The sequence below is a fragment of the Rhagoletis pomonella genome, unplaced genomic scaffold, assembly GCF_013731165.1.
Source record: "Rhagoletis pomonella isolate Grant_MI unplaced genomic scaffold, Rhpom_1.0 Rhpom_scaffold_00005, whole genome shotgun sequence".
NCBI lineage: Eukaryota > Metazoa > Arthropoda > Insecta > Diptera > Tephritidae > Rhagoletis > Rhagoletis pomonella.
This window is the reverse complement of record NW_023458559.1, coordinates 61,394,351-61,414,975: the sequence shown is the minus strand read 5'-3', so window position 1 is coordinate 61,414,975 and position 20,625 is coordinate 61,394,351. Positions and strand designations below refer to the sequence as shown.

At 36.9% G+C, this 20,625-nt stretch overlaps 1 non-coding gene across 1 annotated transcript; it reads right to left on the bottom strand.

The window, feature by feature from the left end:
* Nucleotides 1-229: 229 nt before the first annotated feature.
* Trnae-uuc lies at nucleotides 230-301 on the bottom strand. The gene has a single exon. It is a non-coding gene; the product is annotated as a tRNA-Glu (tRNA).
* Nucleotides 302-20,625: the final 20,324 nt, after the last annotated feature.

Below are 20,625 nucleotides of genomic sequence, written 5' to 3'. Positions count from 1 at the left end.
GACTGACAAAAATTCAAAAAATTTTTGATTTTGTTTCTGTTGCTCTAATAAAGACCCCCATATTAATTTTATTTTAGTGTATATTATGTACTGATATCGGCCTATTACAATTTTATTAAACAAATTAAAATATCTTATAAGAATATCCTAATATTAAGCTACAAAGTGATGAAATTTTGTTTAATAACTAAAAAATTTGCCAAAAAAAATAATTGGAGAAAAAAATATCTTCCCATACCGGGAATCGAACCCGGGCCTTCTGGGTGAAAGCCAGATATCCTAGCCACTAGACCATATGGGATATGACGATGCCAACGACGTGTGACTAATAAGTAATTGTGGCAAAATTTATTATTTACAGTACAACAACAATGTGTCAGCTAATATGAATAGCTTCAACTTATATTTGTTTGCTTTCTTTGCTTTGCTTGTTAGTGTTTTACTTTTGCATACCGATTTTTCAAGTGCCTTTTATTTGTTTTAAGAGACTGATGAAAGGCGTTGGTATTTTTTTTAATAAAAATTTACGGCATTCAAGTACTAATTTTTTATTAATCCAACTGCTAATGGAAAAAAATCAACGCAGAAAAAAGAAAATAAAAACAGCATTAAAAAATTGTTATCACAGAGACACGAGCGGCCAATAAAATTTCGAAAGTGCAACAACAAGCTGCCAGTAGGTGCGAATTTGCTTCTTTTTCGTTTTTGCTTTAATACCCCGTTGCTGAACTAAAAAAAAAACAAAAATCAAAAGTGTGCGCACTAAAAAACGAGCGAAAAATCGCGTAGAATTAATCCAATAAACAGCCACATTCATCAAAATTGGCAATGAATGCCGGCGAGCGCAGAGGCGATGGAGGTGGCTAAAAGGTGGCGTTAGCGCCACCAAATTGCGACGTGCTCATGTTGGCAGCAAGCATACACCTATGCCCGTACATACATACAAACAAATGCACATTGTGGCCAAGAGCACTGCTGACGTATGTAGTTTCATTGTACACATTTTTAACAAAAAGAGTGGGGGTGGCGTCAAAACAAAGTGGCTTTTCCTTGTTGCTTTTGAAATGACGGTCCCGAAATTGGGTCAGCATGCGGCAGTGCCAATACACGCACTAGTCCACAGCTACAATCAAAATTTCCTGCTTGTCTGCTTAAGTAGTTATTAAGTATGGTCGTATGCATGTATGTATGTATGTATGTATGTTTGTGTTCTAATGGCTCACAAATGTTGATAAGCATTTTCATTTGACGCTTGGGGCATGCTGCGCTATTTTTATCAAATTGTTTTTGTTCACGCCGTAGAGCAGGCACATTGTTATTCTATGTATTTGTGGCATTCAAAATTAATCGTTACTTAATTAAATTTAGAAAAGTGTTTTGTATATTTTTCTGCAGAGAAAAATAGATTTTGCGCAGTCAACCTAAATGTCGCATGCTGGTTTTTGACTTTATTGATGAATTGTTTTGCGACTTTTGGCGGCACGTGTGACCTCCCTTGGATGCTGTTGCTGTTGGTCTGAAATGAGATTTCGATGCAATGCACGGGAAAAACAATTTGTTTTCTAAGAAATAAAGCCGGGGCTTTTTTTGTTTCTTAATTTAGAATTTTGCTTCTTTAGGAACCAATTTTTTTTTTACTTTTAGCGGCAGCTGTTAGTCGCAAATGCTTTTGAGTGTGACGTTAGAGGGTTTCAAATGAGGTTTTGTGTCAACAGCTGTGATCTATAAGGTCGTCAGGTTCTAATAGATCAGCTTGGCATTGATTGTGTGGAGAAAGCCTATAAGAAACCGGTGGATACTGAAAGTTTGTCCTTTCGTTTAGTTGACAATTAATCAATTAATCCCAACGGTTTTTACCGGGGCACCGAAATTGCGCATATGGAAACTGGGCATTTAGACATTATTTCGGTTTCAACCGAAACTGTGCATGTATGCTTTATTTCGGTTCTTACCATATGCATTATTTCGGTTTTAAACCGAAACTGTGCATGTATGCATTACTTCGTTTTTTTTCATATGCATTATTTCGCCTTTAAAACGAAAGTATGCATATGCATAATTTCGGTATTTTCTCATATGCATTATTTCGGTTTTCAACCGAAACTGTGCATGTATGCATTACTTCGGGTTTTTCATATGCATTATTTCGGTTTTCTAACGAAAGTGTGCATATGGATAATTTCGTTTTTTCTAATATGAATTATTTACTTCTACTTAGTAAGGGTTTTAATCCCTAAGCGCGGCTGAAAGCCGCCTACGCAGAGAAAAGTTCTGCGCAAAAATACGTCCGCCCTTCTTTTTCGGCAATACAGAAAGGAGAATTCTACTTAGTAAGGGTTATAATTCCTAAGTGCGGCCGAAGGCCGCCTACGCAGAAAGAAGTTCTGCGCAAAAGTACTTCCGGCCCCCTTTTCCGGCAACACAGAAATGAGAATTCTACTTAGTAAGGGCTATAATCCTTAAGTGCGGCCGAAGGCCGCCTACGCAGAAAGAAGTTCTGCGCAAAAATACTTCCGGTCCCCTTTAGCGGCAACACAGAAAGGAGAATTCTACTTAGTAAGGGATATAATCCCTAAGCGCGGCCGAAGGCCGCCTACGCAGAAAGAAGTTCTGCGCAAAAATACTTCAGGTCCCCTTTTGCGGCAACACAGAAAGGAGAATTCTACTTAGTAAGGGATATAATCCCTAAGCGCGGCCGAAGGCCGCCTACGCAGAAAGAAGTTCTGCGCAAAAATACTTCCGGTCCCCTTTTCCGGCAACACAGAAAGGAGAATTCTACTTAGTAAGGGTTATAATCCCTAAGCCCGGCCGAAGGCCGCCTACGCAGAGAGAAGTTCTGCGCAAAAATACTTCCGCCCTTCTTTTCCGGCAACACAGAAAGCAGAATTCTACTTAGTAAGAGTTATAATCCCTAAGCGCGGCCGAAGGCCGCCTACGCAGAAAGAAGTTCGTTTTCATGTATGCACTATTTCGGTTTTTGTCATATGCATTACTTCGGTTTTGAGTCGAAACTGTGCATGTATGCATTAATTCGGTTTTTGTCATATGCATTATTTCGGTTTTGAACCGAAACTGTGCATGTATGCATTATTTCGGTTTTTTTCATATGCATTATTTCGGTTTTCAAACGAAAGAGTGCATATGCATAATTTCGGTTTTTCTAATATGCATTATTGCGGTTTTCAACCGAAACTGTGCATATATGCATTATTTCGGATTTTTTCATATGCATTATTTCGTATGCACAGTTTCCATATGCACAATTTCAGGGTGCCGTTTTTACCCAAGAATGATAGAATACAAGATTGCGCCGATCAGAGAGGATTTTTGAGAATAACTTTTGTGTGACGTCACACTGGTGCAATTGCGAGAGAGAAATGCCAAAACGTGAGCAAGAATGGAAGAAGAAGAAAAAATGTTGCAAGGAAAACGTAAACAAGTTGCACCAGTGTGACGTCATGCAAACAACGATTCTGTCAAATTCGTTAAGAGAGGAATAGCGGTCCGGGATCGGCGCAACCTTTGTATTCTCTCAATCGTGGTTTTTACCATCCATTCCCGCCCAACCGTCACGAGGGGCGCAGTCCGCATGATGTACGGAACCTTTTTCTTTTTTTGGTGCCGAGTCGTGGAAACAGGAGTTAGTGAAGTGTCGAGATCTAAAACTAGCTACAGAATCAAATTCATCAGCTGCTTGGATATGCAAAAGTTAGTATTTCAATTATTGAGAGTGGAAATGATAGTTTTCTTTATAGCAAAAATCGAGTCCGACATGCTGGAATGAGAGTTAAAATCTTGACATAAACCACGGAGTGATTCCTCAAGTTCAAAATTAGTTTTGCATGGCTTCAAAAATAGAGGACACTCGAGAGGGAACATTAAAATTTACCTCAGCCAGAAGGGCCGGGCAATTAATCAAGCCTGTCATTATTTTACGATAAATATTATACCTAGCATTTCTCTACGACTTGCGAGTGTAGGCAAATTTATAAGCTTTAGACGACTAGTGTACGGGGGGAGATTTTAGTCTGAATCCCGGTTAAAATCACGCAATGCAAAAAGCCAACAAATTGTTTTTGAATTGATTCAATCCTATCTGAATGAACTTGGTACCGGGGATTCCAAACAATAGATCCGTATTCTAGTATAGGTCTAATTAAAGTGGTAAAAAGAGCTTTTGTAACGTAAGGATCTTTGAACTCTTTTGACCATCGCTTTACAAATGCAAAAACGCCTTTGGCTTTAGTGACTGTAATCTGTATATATAAAAACTAGCAAATGCCCGCTTGCTTCGCGGCGCCTAATAAGAGCTTTTGCTTTGACCAATTCAAAAATAGCATTTAAAAGCATAATCAGTCTGCAAAGTAAACATTTTTAGTGTAAATTGAAACGACTAAAAAACGGAATCCTCCTCACAGATATGCCAAGAATAGTAGCGCTGTAATGCCATATGGAATACTAATCCCTTTCGATGTAATGCGTTTTATCTATGGTCTTCCACCTGTGAGATCTCTGCCAAGCGTGCGTAAGATTCTTGTATGATCCTGCTACTTCAGCATTGCTCCGGTGTACCATGTAAGCCAAAAAAGTCCTTATACGGAAACTCAAGAGCGCAGATGAGCGCTCTCAATTATAGGAGAGCCGAGAATCCTCGCTGCCCCACAAGATGAGAAGTTTTCGCGTGCATTGGCTAAATGAGTCGTGTGATCTCATGAATATCGTTCAAATGAAGCCATTGTTATACCTATCTTGTTCCTTCTTGGACAGATGTGGTCGAATCTTTCTTTGTCAATTCGCCACTTTTACAATTCGTATTAATATTTATGAATTGGTTTCTGTGAGTCTTACTGCTGTAATAACGGCCGCCTCGAGCAACTTCGTCAATCGGAGGTAGATGCAAGATCACGCTTTCACAGTGTTACGGTCTTTATATGTATACTTAAAAGCATCCTTGATTTCTTCTTCTTATTTTTTGGCGCTATAACCGACTACGCGATTTTGGCCGAGTTCAGCAAAGCACGCCAGTCGTTTCTCCTCTGTGCCAACTGACGCCAATTGGAAACGCCAAGTGAAGCCAAGTCCTTCTCCACCTGATCTTTCCATCGCAGTGGCATCCTTGATTTAGCCATCTGAAAAGTAAATTCGTCTAAGATAAGCATAGAGCCAAAGCAGAACAAACCCCGTGTAGGTTTCTATATATTTCGGGTGCAGCATCATCCTTTGGGTCCCTTTTCTGCAAAACCTTTGCTTGTCATAAAATGAATACGAATTATGAATTCCAATGAGATTTTATAAAAAATACAGATTTTGTAAATACCTAAACTCCAGCGGGTCCGTTTTTAGCAAAGGAATTTTTCATAATACAGCTAGTCACGCTGCGAATTTGAACGAAATCTGATAATAAATACGACTTTTATAAGTAACTCTACTCCAGCGCCACCAGCGTTTTTTCTAGTAGCCTATAAAAGGTTCTCCGACAATTTGACTGGGCTCAATTGAGTTTAGTCCGAAAAACGGAAATGGCTATCATTTTATGTATGTAATCTTTTTTATCCTGAGTTTCGCTCGAAAAAAAATTCACGCGAAAATTTTGATTGACCCCATAGTAAGACATGGAAACCAAAAGCGAAAAGTGAACCGGTCCAGGGAAGACGAAACTTATGATAAGGCTGAATATGTTTCGAATGAAAAAATAAATCATTATGAAAGTAATAAACGTTTCGTATGTGTATTAACAAAATAAGTTCATAAATACGGCTTTTATAAATAGCTCGCTTCCCGCGCCACCTAGCAGCTCCGTTTTTGGTAAACGTATTTTCCATTATGCTGGAAGTATGTATACCTTTTGAATTTGAAAGAAATTGGTTCATAAATACGATTTTTATAAATAGCACGACCCCAGTGCCACCTACCGAGTTTTCTGGTAGCCTATAATAGGACCATAAATGCAAGGTATAACCTCTGAAAATTTGACTGAAATCTATGCAGTAGTTTTTGAGTTAACTCTGAACAACGAAAACGGCTATTATCTATATACCTAGTATATAATGAAATGTTTTTCGTATGACGGCAATGCCTGACCAAACGGCACGTATTCTATTGAGGCATGGTTTCCACAACTACGAAAAGTGGAAGGGTTCCAAATGAATGAGGTTGGCGAATCTATCTGTGTAGAGTCTGTGCCGGATTTGATGCGTTGTTCTAATTTTAGTTTTATAGTCCAACTTTTATCCACCGCTTGCACTTCCTTGACCAATTCATCTACTTCGCAATTAACTAGTATGTATTTTTTTTGTTTTTTTTTTGGTTGTTTTGTTTTTTGTCTGAACTAACACAAAACAAGCCATCGTAAAACAAGTTCGTTATGTTTCCCGACATAACTTAGTACTGAAGTATATAGTTTAGAAGTAGCTAGATGGCCTACCAATGTGTTGAAAGGTAGACACGAAAACTCCTGCTTCTCCACCTATTTTCCACAACGCAGGCCATAACTGAGATGATTGCAAACACCTTGGCTTAAAATACAGATGCATGTTCCCCAAAAGAGAAAAGAAGATTGCCCCTGGCCATGCGTCAGTTTTGGAGTCATCCGTAAAGATTCTACAACTTACAACCCCGAGCTCAGTGTTGGGGTTAAGCCAGCACTCAGCCTCAGGGAACTCGATATTGTAGTATTTTTCCAGCAAAGGCCTTGTATCCTGTGCCATTGAAAAGACATTCAAGTCTTAATCTCTGCCACCATCAATTTCCGCCTCACTCCACACTGTATCATACCAGCGTGCATTTCTTTTCTTTCTCCTGTTAACATTGCCAGAACGCTGTTAAGGGTTCGGAAGTCTTTTGCTCAACGAGTGACTTCACAAAAGTTTACCGCACTGAGGATAGTCCCTCTGACTCCTTCTGACCTTTCCTATGTGCGAGCATTGAATGAATTCATTTACCAGCACAGAATTCACTTCATATCCAAGGCCAAGTTTTTCTTAGTGATGGCATTGCTAATTCTGCCAAACAGATTTTGTAGAGCTGTCCCACAAGACTTCCCCATCGCATGTTTGTACTAAGGTGAAAGCGTAATACAACCAATCTCTTCAGAAATTTTAGTAGGAAGGCCATAAAAATAACAAAAACAGGAAGGATATCATGATAATGGACCTGAAGCCTTTAGGGCTACCAATTTTAGCCATAAAGATGATATCTATTAGTCTACATGATTGTGGCATATAAGCAAGTATAAGCAATACAGCGGAAATATTTTTCGCGGTATGCACCAAAAGCTAGGTAGGTTACCATACGGCATCACCTGATTTCCAGGAAAATTAGTATCCAAAAGAACTGAAAAGACATCACTAATAGTGTCCGTGAAGGGGCCATCATTACCCAGTATAGCCTGTGTTCTGCACCCAAATCACAAAATAACTAAACTTAAAAAATTAGAGTAATTTGAAGAACATCTCTGTATGTTAAAATGATATTCTTAGTGTTCAGAAACTCATACAATTTGCTACACATTTTATGCATAGCTTTTAGCGATAGTTGCCATTGTGAAATTTTTGTTTTTTTGAAAAACAATTTCCTGTTGCACATTTATTACTTGTAGACTCCATTCTTATACACTCTTATCATACACATACATACATGTTATATGCAGCTAACTAATATTTGCATTTACGCCTTTAACCCCATTCATCGCGTATGACTAATGCATTTTTAGTCAGTGCGTTTGACACATAATAAATGCGTGTGTGGCACGCACGCTAGTATAGATGCGTGTTGCAAGTAATTAAATGCATATGGGATTGCATTAGCATGCATGTCATAAGCTACGAAGATTAAAACGCATTACAAGCCGACTTGAATGTACACGCACACTCACGCTCACACACGCATTAAAAGTAAGGTAAAGTAAGTAGTCTGGGGAAATATTTTTAATATCTCGTTGTATGAAATAATAAATATGAAATATTAAAGAAGAGGAAAACTTAGAGCTTTTTTTTCTTCCTTATTTTTGCAAACAACATTTGCCGTGATTTGTTGCACGCATGCAGGCGAGCAAGAGCGATTATATGTACGCACATAATGCACAAGTGACGTCGCGACGTCGCGACGTGTGGTGGTGCTGTGAGCCTCAGGTTACTTGAGATATTACCGGACCTTTTGGCTTACAAGGGCGTTGAGAGTTATGACTGTGCAGCTATTAAATATACGTACAAAGTGGGAGTTACAGCAAATTCTCCGCTTACATACGCCAAACACAATTACCGTGCAAAAAAGAAAATATATAAGTAAAAATGAAAGAAAGATAAAAAAAGGTTGCAAACAAAGTCCCATAACCTCCATGCAATTATAGGTGCTTTTACTGGAGCTCTGCATGGTCGCATTCGAGTTACGAAATGCCGCACAGTGCCGCGAAGGTGGACAAAAATACAAAAATCGACTGTCTTGAAACTTAGATGTTTTGATGTCAAGTTACAGCTAAATCTCCAACTAAGAGAAGTTCATAAGTTATTTTGTGATAAAAACAACTTTCAGCCTCACACACCCCCTCAAAGTACACCTATTTTCTACATACCATTTCATTTCGGCGATTCGCACATAAAAGTGGTCGCAGTTAAAAATTTGTTAAAAATACATTTTTATTCCTAGCAAGATCAACTTTTGCACTTTGATAAAGATATATGCGACAAACCAAGAAATGCATGGTTCATGGAAAAAAATTTATACAAATATTTTTTTTTTATTAATAAATAAGTATATGATTAAACATACCAAAATCCGAAAATTGGTAAACTTTGGAGACAAAAAAAAAAAAAACATCTTGAAAGTTCGTGAAATTTTTTTTTTGGTTATGGTAGTTTGGACCTTCTACTAACAGAAACAATCGAAATCTCTTCCAACTTTTTCCAATATTTGAAAATTTTCAATTTTGAAAAAGTGACTAAATGCCTTTTTTTTTGGTATTATTTTAGCTGATCTATATTTACAATACTTTTTCTGAATGCCCTAAGATCTAAAATTTTGGTTCGCTTTTCAAAAATAAGGTATTGAATTAAAGCTAAAAGTGCCAAAAAAAAAAATTAAGAGGTACAGGGTGCTTTGAAATGAAAAAAATTATCAGCTAATTAAAATACTTAAATATGCATCACGGTATGGGAGCCAAAAACAAAGGTATACGAAGATTTACATATATATATATATACATATATATATATATATATATAGAGCAATGACACCAGTTTACAAATAATATGTTAACCAATGATTAGACGAAAGGCGAACCAAAAGCAAATAAAAATAAATAACATACCTATTACTCTTCATCTGCATAAAGAGTACTATTTTGCTTAAGCAGCAAACAGCTTGCGAAAATGATAGTACAAATGTATGCACATCATGGAGGTCCAATTTTTTTATATATTTTTTTTTTTGATTGAGTCTTTTTATAATTTTGTTCACCTAACTAATTACATTACCTGTGCAAAAATTTCAACGATTTACTATTAGTGGAAAATGTAGCTCAACGCGAGTTTAAAATTTCATGAATTTTTCTCTGGTGCTAAGAGTCCTCTCTTGTGGAAAACAAATAAAAACCCAAGAGTTTAGTGTTTTGTTGAACGAAACAAGAGAGTTATACCTTAGAAATTATGGTTGGTATAACATGCCAAGTTCAGTGCATAAAGTTTTAGTACGTGGACGTGATGTTATTAAATACTTTGATTTACCAATAGGTAATGATTTTAAAGCTATGTTTTCATTTATTTTCTTATTCTGTATTTCCACCTATTTTATCAGGTTCATTATCAGAAGAAGCCTTAGAATGTTCACACAAAAACATAAGAAAATATCGGCTTAATCGTTCTCGAAAAACTGGAAGACTACAAAGCAATACGGATTTAATGACTCGTTTGATATTATCGTCAGATCCATTAGTTGCATTTAAAAGAAATATAAAACAGAGAAACAAATATTTAAAGGGTTCTGATCTCAGCTTTAATAAATACATTGTTGAAAGTGACGAAGCAGACAAAAGCATGGAATCATTTGAATCAGTGATCACTTCCTCCTCTTCTGAGGACTCTGAAACTGAGTGATTATAACAACTAGTTCGGTTTTTATTAACATATTATATGTTATTACCATATAACAGCTATTATTACTTACTTACTTAACAGTGATTATGCTTTATTTTAAATGAAATCAAAAGAATTTTTTTTTCTAAAGGTTAACATGTAAGGAAAACCGACTTAATTTTTCAAATTACCATAATGTATTCATTTAGGAAGTAAAGTTTAGACGAATTTTGACTATTAAGACTATTTTTCTGAACACTTAGCCACAATGATATGCCATATTTCATTTTTAAATAATCATGTGCAAAAACTCGGTGTTTTTTTAATGGGTACCCGTTACAAAAAAAACGATTACTTTCTTAAAATTAGAGTAATATAGACACTTCAGATGTAAAGTTTCAATAAATTCTGACGACTCCTTCCTGTTTTCGTAAACACCACAATCAGCAATGATTATGCCTTATTTGTCTTTCATATAGTAATGTAAAAAAAAATCTTTTTTTTTTAATGGGTACGCGGTACCGAAAAATCGATTTCATTTTTGAAATAAGCATGGGTTAGTCCTTTTAGGTGTAAAGTTTCAACAAGTTCTGAATACTATTTCGGTTTTTATAAACATATGTCTACGATGATTATGAGTTATTTTACCTTTTTATAAAATTGTAAAAAAAAAAATTTTTTAATTAAATGGTAACAGATGCTGAAAAACGTTTTTTTTTTCTTAAATTGCCGTGATATAGTCCTTTCAGGTGTAAAGTTTCAGCCCATTCTGATGCCTCCTTCCACTTACATCAACACATGTCCACAATGACTATTTTCATATAAAAATGCAAGAAAAACTCGGTTTTCTCGAAATGAGTAACCGGTACAGAAAAACCGATTTCATTTTTGAAATTAGAGGGGCATAGTACTTCTAGGTGTGAAGTTTCAGCCAATTCTGACCACTCCTTCTATTTTTGTCCATCATTTGTATGGAGTCGCGGCACTGTGTGCCGGTGTGATTATGAATTTTTAATGCTGCTACTTTATGCTACAACTACAAGGATAATGTTAGAGACTCCTTCTTTTGAACCGTTAAAGATGGCGTATGCCGCCCTTAAACTTTTTCTGCAAATAAAAAGGAAATTGTATGACTTGGCAATGCTGTAAATTTCTTAGCGTTACTCGCCAAGAACTCACCTGCCAGGCGGCGCTACTTTTTCCAACCATTTTTTTTTGTCGTTTTTCCGCTCTTTCGTCAGCGTCGTCGCACGCACTGAGTTTCCTTTGCTGCCTTTTTGTCAATTTCCACATACTCCGCTGTTAGCTTTTCACCTGACAGCGTGCCGCGTCGTAAATGTATACGTAAATAAAATATAAGGCTTCGCCTCTAAACGAGTACGGTGCGCGCCCATTGCATGGAAAATTTTCGAGCTAGTCACACTGGTGTGGCAGCTGCAATTGCAACTTGCAACTTGTAACTTGCAACGTTGCATATGTGGCGTGATTGCAAATTTTCTATATTTTGCTAAGCGTAATTTTTTTTTGATTTGCCATTTCATAAGCACAGTATTGTTAGTATTGTTGTTGCTGGAGCGACATGTGGTCACATTGCGGCAACGAAAACTATTAACAATATGTGACAGCAAAAAAACACACGCACTCACATGCGAAATACATATTGTTGTAGTTAGTTGTTATTACAGCAACTTTGTTGAAAGTCAATGCACTTTGTAACAGTTTTCGAAGTGCTTAACGAAATACTAGGAGGAGGTTCGCAATTCGAGTGGTTGATTCAACGATTTAATGCCCTTCAAAAAAAAAAACTTTTCAGAACACAATTTGTGTTTAATGGCAAGATATGAACATACATTTTAAAAGCTACTTCATAAAATGGCCTTTAATGAATATTTTTTAAATATTGGCTTCATCAATGACTGCCTTTTAGCCTTTACGAAATGTGACCGTTTTTAGGCTACATTTGCATGATAGAGCAGATAAAGAATGCCGATAATAAGGATACAGTGAAAGCTCTCATAAGCGGACACCGATGGTCACCTACTTTTTGTCCGCCTATGAGAGAGGAACTCTATGGGAATTTCGTAAAAAATAAAATTAAAATTCAAACATAAAAAATTTATATTGCGGGTTTCTAAATTAAAATAATATTTATTCTTCAATAGACAAAATCAGGATGAATTAAGAATAAATTCTAATTAATGGCGTTTTCTTTCATACCGACAAAACTCATTGCTCACTTCGGTCAAGCAGCAAGAAGAGCAAGAGTCAACATCTGACTGAAAAAAAAAACAAAATTGACCGCTTGTTAGAGTTTCGCGTCCGCTTATGGGAGATTTTTTTTTCATAACTGGACGTTTTTGAGTGTCCGCGTCCGTTTATCGCAAAGTCCGTGTATGGGTGAGCATTTTGTATGAAAAAAAAAACAAAAATTGTTCGTTTCCAAGAATGTGTCCGCTTCTAGGAAAAGTCCGCTTATTAGAGCGTCCGTCTATGCGAGCTTTCACTGTATTTGTATTATCTACATAAAATGCTGTTTTCCCGCTCTTCCCGTTTAGGAAAAGTAGAGAAGTGGTCAACTTTTTTTTCATTACATTGACGAATTATTTGTCAAAGATATAATTTTGTGCACATATTGTTCCTTTGCCGTACTCCACCTACAGCAAAATTAGAGTTTTGGGCAATAAGAAACTGCATTTCTGCGTGAAAGGAAATTATTTCCCTTCATTGAAATCAATTGTTTTTTTATTAAAAATAATTTCAACTTATTCCTTGCCGGTAGCCAACACATATATACTTACATCACCCTGTCGCAATTTTTTACCCAAAAAGAGGGTTTCTCATTGACTTCATAATTTTAATATATTTTTTGTTGTTTCCGTGCTTTTTAATTATAATACTACAAAGGTTTTAAATTGCCTTTTAATGAAATGCTAATTATGGCATATGAATAATTAAATGTTAAGCTGCTTACTAAAAGCAATTACCTCTGCCATATTACTATGAGCAAATTTATAAATAGAAAAAAAACTATATGCCCTTGTGTGGTATTAGATTTTATGAACTCACATACTATATTTAGTGACGGTAAAATGAGAAAGCTAAATGCTCTATTTGACAAAATGGTAATAAATAATTTGTATATGGTATTGGAAAAGCTTTAAAGTAACAACAAAGTTGGCGAGGCAATTGATTTCGATACCATTAATAGTAGGTATATTGAACTAAATTAAGAATGGCGTAACCATAGCACAGTGCCTAAATATCCCTGGGCCATCTATTTATATATTGTACGCGAAGCAATTTATTATCCACATGAAGTGTCAAATTAAAGGTCTTGGCCTGTAGATAAGGTTTATTTTTTTCTAAAAGAGTTGCCACCTCTTAATAAAATAATTTAATAATTATTAAATAATCAAAAATGAGGTGTAAAATTAAAGGGATTGATTGGTCCATAGATGTACAATAGGTTTACATTTTTCGAAAAGAGCTACCACCTTTTAAAAACTTTTTAAGCTAAATTAATTAAACAGGTTTACAGCCAAGTGTTCAATGTTAACAAAAAAAAAAATCAAAAACAAACAGCCTTTATTTTTTCCCCTTCAAACTTTTAGAATTTTTTCAATTTACTTAAAAAAAAAAAAAAAAATATAGCGTTATTATTTAATTTCTCAGAAACTATCAGGCCCGTCGAAAAGAAAATTTGGTGTCACACTTTCGATTGGATCCAAATGGGCTCTATACATTAAATAAGCTAACACGTGTTCGAGGAATTTTCTCGCTTTTTTCTTTGAAGATATGATCTGTCAAAGTTTGCATTTTTTCGTGATTCTGACTAATCATGTACTTTTTCAAATCGTTATATCTCGGGTTCTGCTCATCATAGAGACTTCATATTAACGTCGTTTTAAAGCTAAAGAAATGGGCTTAACATTCCTATATATAGGATGGTCAAAATTGCCCTAAAGCTAATATTGCCATGAACAGTTGCAGTTTTTGAAGTTGATTTGCATAGTGAAGACTAGTAAATTAGGGGTTTAAAATTATACCATTGTAATCCCTGCTTAATTCTCTATAAAAAACGTGGTTCAAAAAGATGGCGGTTTTCCAAGAACTATTTTTAAAATATTTTTTTTTATTTTTCAAAAATTTTTTGTAATTTGTTTTCGAAAACTTATGTTGAGATATATGTATAAGATCAATTGCCTACCGAGCGCAAAGTAGCACCTGTTGGCATGAGTTATTCTTCGCTTGATATCCAGAGGCTGACGGTGTTAGTGGTGTTTATGCTGGATTCTAGGTAGACGAAGTCCTTCACTACTTCAAAGTTATATCTGCCAACAGTGACGTATGTGCCGAAACACGTGGACTCTTTATATGTTGCCAGGAGGTACTTTGTCTTCCCCTCGTTCAACCTCTTTAGCCTCTTTTTCCAACTGGAAAATGCTGCGGTTACGTCCCTTTTTTTCTGACCTACGATATCGATATCATCTGCATACGCCAGCAGCATCGTTCTTTTGCTATATATAGTACCGCTGCGATTCAGATTGGCAGCTCTTATTACGCTTTCCAGCATCAGCTTGAAAAAGTCGCACGAGAGTGAAACGCCTTGTCTAAAACCTCGTTTGGTCTCAAACGGCGCGGAGAGGTCCTTCCCAATTTGGACGGAGCTAAAGGTTGTCCTCAACGTCACTCTACATCGCCGTATTAGTTTTGCGGGGATCCCAAATTTGGACATGGCGTCGTACAGGCAGCTCCTCTTCGTGCTATCAAAAGCAGCTTTAAAATCGACAAAAAGATGGTGTGTGTCGATTTTCTTATCTAGTGTCTTCTTCGGGATTTGACGTGCTGTGAAAATCTGGTCAATGGAGGGCATAGCAGGTCTGAAGCCACATTGATAAGGTCTAATCAGCTGGTTCGTGAACGGCTTCAGTCTTTCACACAGTATCGTCGGCAGGACTTTGAATGCAATATTAACAGGGCTTATTCCGCGATAATTGGCGCAAACGGCGGGACGCTCCTTCTTATGGATTGTGCAAGGTACACTGAGATTCCAGTCTTCGGGCATGTATTCATCAGACCAAATTCTGCTTAAAAGCTGGTACATACGCGCCACCAACTCTTCGCCACCGGCTTTGAACAGCTCAGCCGGTATACCGTCGGCTCCAGGGGCCTTGTTGTTCTTAAGCCGCTTTATTGCCGTTCTCACCTCTTCTTGGTCGAGGGACGTAGGCTTCGTCTATTAGTTGGTTCGGGTTCAATTTTATCAAATGCGCCGCCTGTGTTGCCATTCAAAAGCATTGAGAAGTGTTCCCTACATATCTCAAGTGTACTCTGGACATCTGTTACCAGATTCCCATCTTCATCTTTGCAGGAAAGGCGTGAGTGCGAAGAGCTTAAGATGCTGGCTGACAGGAACGAATACTTGAAAAATATATCCGATCCGACCGAAATAACTCTAAGATCCAAGAAAACTGAGTTTACTTGACCCCTGAAATAAATGAATGGTTTGCCTAGTGTATTTAGCCTCATCCTTGCTAGGTCTGGACACTCGCACAGGAAGTGTTCGACTGTGTCCTTGGAGCACGGGTCATCGAAATTGCGAATAACACTAGCTGAGATCTAACAAAGGGTAAAACAGAGTGCATGAATGGAAGCTGGACTGTCCGAGAAGATATTCACCTGCGTTCTCGTGGGTACGTAAGATATTCACCTGGGTCGTGGGTACAAGACGTTTGCATAGTCTGGTTGGCAAAATAATAACTTTAGGTTATATTGCTCAATGAAAACCCCTGCACCAATTCCGCATTCCATCTTTGAGCCATCCGCAAAGACTGTTAAGCCCTACAAGAACTCGATTCCTTGATTCCAGACGTTTGAAGTTGTGCTTACGTAAAGAGTTCTTCAAAGATGCTGGCAGAGAGTTTCAGAGGTTTACAGCATTAGCAAAAAATAATCTCGAGGTGTTAAGATAATTATATTTCGGTGAAATAAAAAGGAAAGAGCATACACTTCTACGGAACTTGAGTTTTTCATACAGGTATTCCGGTTTCTTGAACATAATCAGTTTGAACATAAAAATGCAATTTCGAGCTTTTACGAAATTTCATAGGTCGCATCCCAGTATCGACTTTCTGAGGGTATTTTACTGATCGAATTTCTTTAACTCATGTACATATCTATAGGTAATGATTCAAGAAGAAAGAACAAAACAAATTTTGTGAAAAAACTAGCTCCTTCAGCACCTGAAGGACCCTAGGCGCAATAAACTATATCTAAGCTGAACCGACTACAAATCTTTAAATATTTCAATGAAATAAATCATTTGCAAAAAAGCCATAAACGACTAAATGTGTTTAAATTAAGACTATGTTATTTTAATTTTAATGCAAATAAAACGGTAACATTCATGGCTCTTTAATGAGAGCTTTTTGTAAGCATAGCAAGCAAAAAATAAGCTTTTATAAACTCTGATTGTGAGCTGCTAATTATTTTAATCGCTTTATTATTTTGTATTTATGTCGATCGAATCACAAGGGATCTGACATATTGACATGGACACATTGCCTTATGTGTCAGCCGCATCTGGTGTTAAAAATAGCACAAATCGCCCAAACAATTATCTGCCACTTCTGTATTTGCAATCACCTCTTTCAATGAATTATTTACAATATGTGCAATAAGTACTCGTACATATTCATATTTGTAAGTATGTATCGCAAATTACGGTTTCACACTGCAATCAAGTACTCACACCAGTAAAACTCCATTACCGGTTATTTGAATATTTCTCTCGCCATCTCGGCTACCGGCCTGTGGCAGGCCGAGCACTAACTAATTACTTTGTACGCGGCAATTGTATTTTTTTTTTGTTCTAATAAATTACCTGACGGCAGTCATCAGCGCATATTTAATACATACAAGGTGCCTGTAAAGTTTTTTTTTTATAAAAAAAATATAGAGCGCACCATTTACATATGTATTGGCTCTATTAAAGGACATTTTATTGGACTGGCAATTATTGGCAAACAACGGATACTTATAGCTAATCGTTTCTATATATGTAGCTCTGGGTAGCAGCGCGCTTGTGTCAAACTGCTGTTATATATACATACATATATATCAGAGACATAGTAGCTTATGTCGAAAGGCTGGCATTCGCGAAATACGATTGCGAAGGACTCACTGTCGCCGAGCCGTTGAAGAACTGTTGGCAAATAAACGTGCAAGACATAGTTCGGATACTACATATAAAGCCAATATTCTTATTAAGTCTTATCAAAAAATTACTTTTCGTCTAAAGGATAAAGAGAATGCCGCATTACTCTAAAGCCAACTTCTCGACATAAGCTACTATTCCATATGAACACAGATATGTATGTATGTACATAAATACATACCACAATTTAAATGTGCAATTTCTACACCGAACTATTAACTGCAATTTTTAATTATCCAATCAAGTGTCCAATGCAAAAGTCATCAAAATAGATAGTAGATACAAATCCATATATACATATAATAATCGAATTGGGTGTAGCAGTTGTTGCGAATTCCCATAATTAGTGCCAATTTACATACATTTTCATTGTCCTCCCGCCCTCTGGCAAGTGCTTTCTTTAGCTTGTTCTTTTCTTCTTCTTATTATACATATATTACTTTCCAAGTCGCGCGTTTGTTTAGTGTTTGGTTATAGTCAAGCCGCGCACCTTGCGCACAGTTCTCACGATAATTTTATAAAATTGCCAGTAATTTCTCTCCTTGATGACCGCAATTTTATGTAGTAAAAAAATATTTTCTTTGTTTTGAGCTTGTTTTGCGCAATCAAATGGAACTTTCTTGGAGAGTTAACAAATAATTTACAAGGGGTTACATAGACTTTGAAGCCTGTGACTATTTTAAAGTTGAGCGTTAATAGTGTTTGTTTTCTTAGAAATAAGTAACTATTTACAGGATTGTTCATGTCTTGAAGGTAGCTTGGGTGATCGAACTCTACACTCGGAAAGAAAAAAGTAACAGCGACTTTGCATAAAAACTGTCTTTGTTCTGTGATTAATTATCCTACAAAGCCACGAAAGCAACAGAGGACTATGAGACTTATCTAAAAATATACAAGATCTGCGAAACGTAAATCCTGGAAAAGTTACTGCATGGGAATTGAGAAAACCACGGGAGCGGCCAGATTAAAAAGAATTCTCGCAAAGTCGCCATGTAACTGATTATTAACGCGAAAATCGAACGCACTTTTGGTCCTTACAATTCACCGGGACTTGATGGTATATACCAGGTATCAGCTTTATTAAATTAATGATCATGGTAATGCTGAGGTCGAAGGTTGCGCAGGAATGCCTCGCAGCTCTAAACGATATTAGCCCTGTGTTCAAGGTTAGCCTGATATGGGTTCTGGGACACAGAGATATTGAAGGAAACTGAGAGAATATTGCGATGATCACGGCTTGTGTAACCGGTCATTGGCTATTTGGCAAGCACCCTTCAAGACTGGGAATGTTCTCCCACGAATATTGCAGAAGTAGCTGAGATGAGGAAGAGGAAGAGACCGTAGAGCACTTATTCTGTAGTTGCCCAGCTTTGGCCAACAGGAGAGCAGGTTTTTTAGATAGGCCCTTCTTTAAAACCAACTCTACGCTTTATAAGAGCCTCAAATTAGTTCTCTAAAGAATAGTCACCGAGGTTCCCGTGTTATGCAGTGGTACCACAAAGGACCTTCAAAAGGTTTAAGTGAGTTGGCCACTTGAACCGACTGCCACATTAGCCTAACCTGGGTTGGTTCAAACACCGGCTAGTATCAAAAGAAGGCACTTTGATTCAATGCTACCAACCCACCCTTGGCCCGAATGCATGCGGTCAAACTTGCATTGCAAAGCTTCCATTTAGGCTGACTTGCTGTTCAATGCTTCAGGAGCAGCACACACCAATTGTGCTCTGCCTCAAAAGTTCAGTAACAATTTGGTTTCCTGCAATGACACTGCAAAGGAAGATTATTTTGTTATAGGCTTGGAATTATAGCTGATGTTTTTAAGAATGAACTTTATTTTATCTCCAAATTTTATTTACTTTTTTTGTACAGTTCTTTTATTCAACTAATGCTTTCGAAATTGTTATACTCTGAACTGAATCACATAAATACGATAAACTGCATGCATTACTTTTATGTATGTATATGCCCATTTGGCATACATTCATTATCAAATTCCATATGCGAATGGTATTATTCCATCATTCAACATAACCTTAAAATGTCTACACAAATGGGGATCATCACTTATCGCTAGCATGAAGCATAATAGCGCACTATACAGTTATGAAAGACATTAGTGTAGACAGCGATCCATTGAATAGTGTAGAAAATTGCGCAATAAAGAACTCAAGTGCTGTCATAATCCACAACCATTAAAGCCACCAACAACGCACAGAGTATCAAACCACTTTTTCAAAGGCAGCCCAAGAAAAAAAATTAAAAAAAAAAAACCAATGAAACAAATATATATGCGATAAAGTGTAATTTATACGGTAAGAGGAGATACCAACAAATGAGCAATTAGCATATAATTCGCGGCGCATAGCAGAGTGAGGGAAATGGGAATGGAATTGGAATTGGAATGGGCACCGAAACAGGCCATCAAACCAATTCGAGCAAACATTAATGCAATTTAAACAGATACCGAATACAACATACATAAGTGCTTTTATACATTTTGTTGAAGATATGATCGCATATAAATTACAATAATTGCGCTTTACTTACAACATAATGTGTGCAAGTACATGTGTATATACGTACATATGTATTACTGAAGTATACGAACATGTAATAGCGCAAGTGTAAATGTATTGCTGTTCGTTTGATTGTATGCGTGCATTTCCCAATCAAATTAATTTTCAAGTTACAAACCACCTAAGGGAGCGGATGCCGGAGTGTTCGCGTTTGGTTTTCGGTTTTGTTTTTTCTTTTTATTTTATTTTTTGAAAGTACAACATCTAGCACTTGTTCGTACCCACTTATGTACATAAATATACCCTATCACAAACACACGAACGTCTGTGCCGTTATTGCAACATGTGAGCCATTGAAGCGTGAAGCATCCCCCAGGGATTGTGGGTAATGTGCTGGTTGCTCGCTACATATCTGTTCTAATAAATAATTTTGTCGGGGTCAGATGTGAATAAGAGAAATCGCGCAAATGTAATTTGAATTGAGTTTCTAAAGAAATCTCGTAGGGAAAAGAGTGTGAGAAGAAAACTTACAGGGAGACAAAAAGTGGTTTTAGTTGCGCTCCGCCATGTGCTAGGTGTAGCTGCCCTGTAGGGTTTTCAACTGCTTTCGGCGATTGCGAATTTCGTCGACGGGTTGCTGACGCTCTTAAAAGTGGGAACATAGCTTAAAGATTTTTCCCATCCCTCCCGATTTGCTTACCTATATCATTTTAAATAATTTCATTTGATTTAAGTTCCTTACCCTTTATTTTCTTTCCTTTCCTTTTATTTCCTTTTCCTTCCTTTCCTTTCCTTTCCTTTCCTTTCCTTTCCTTTCCTTTCCTTT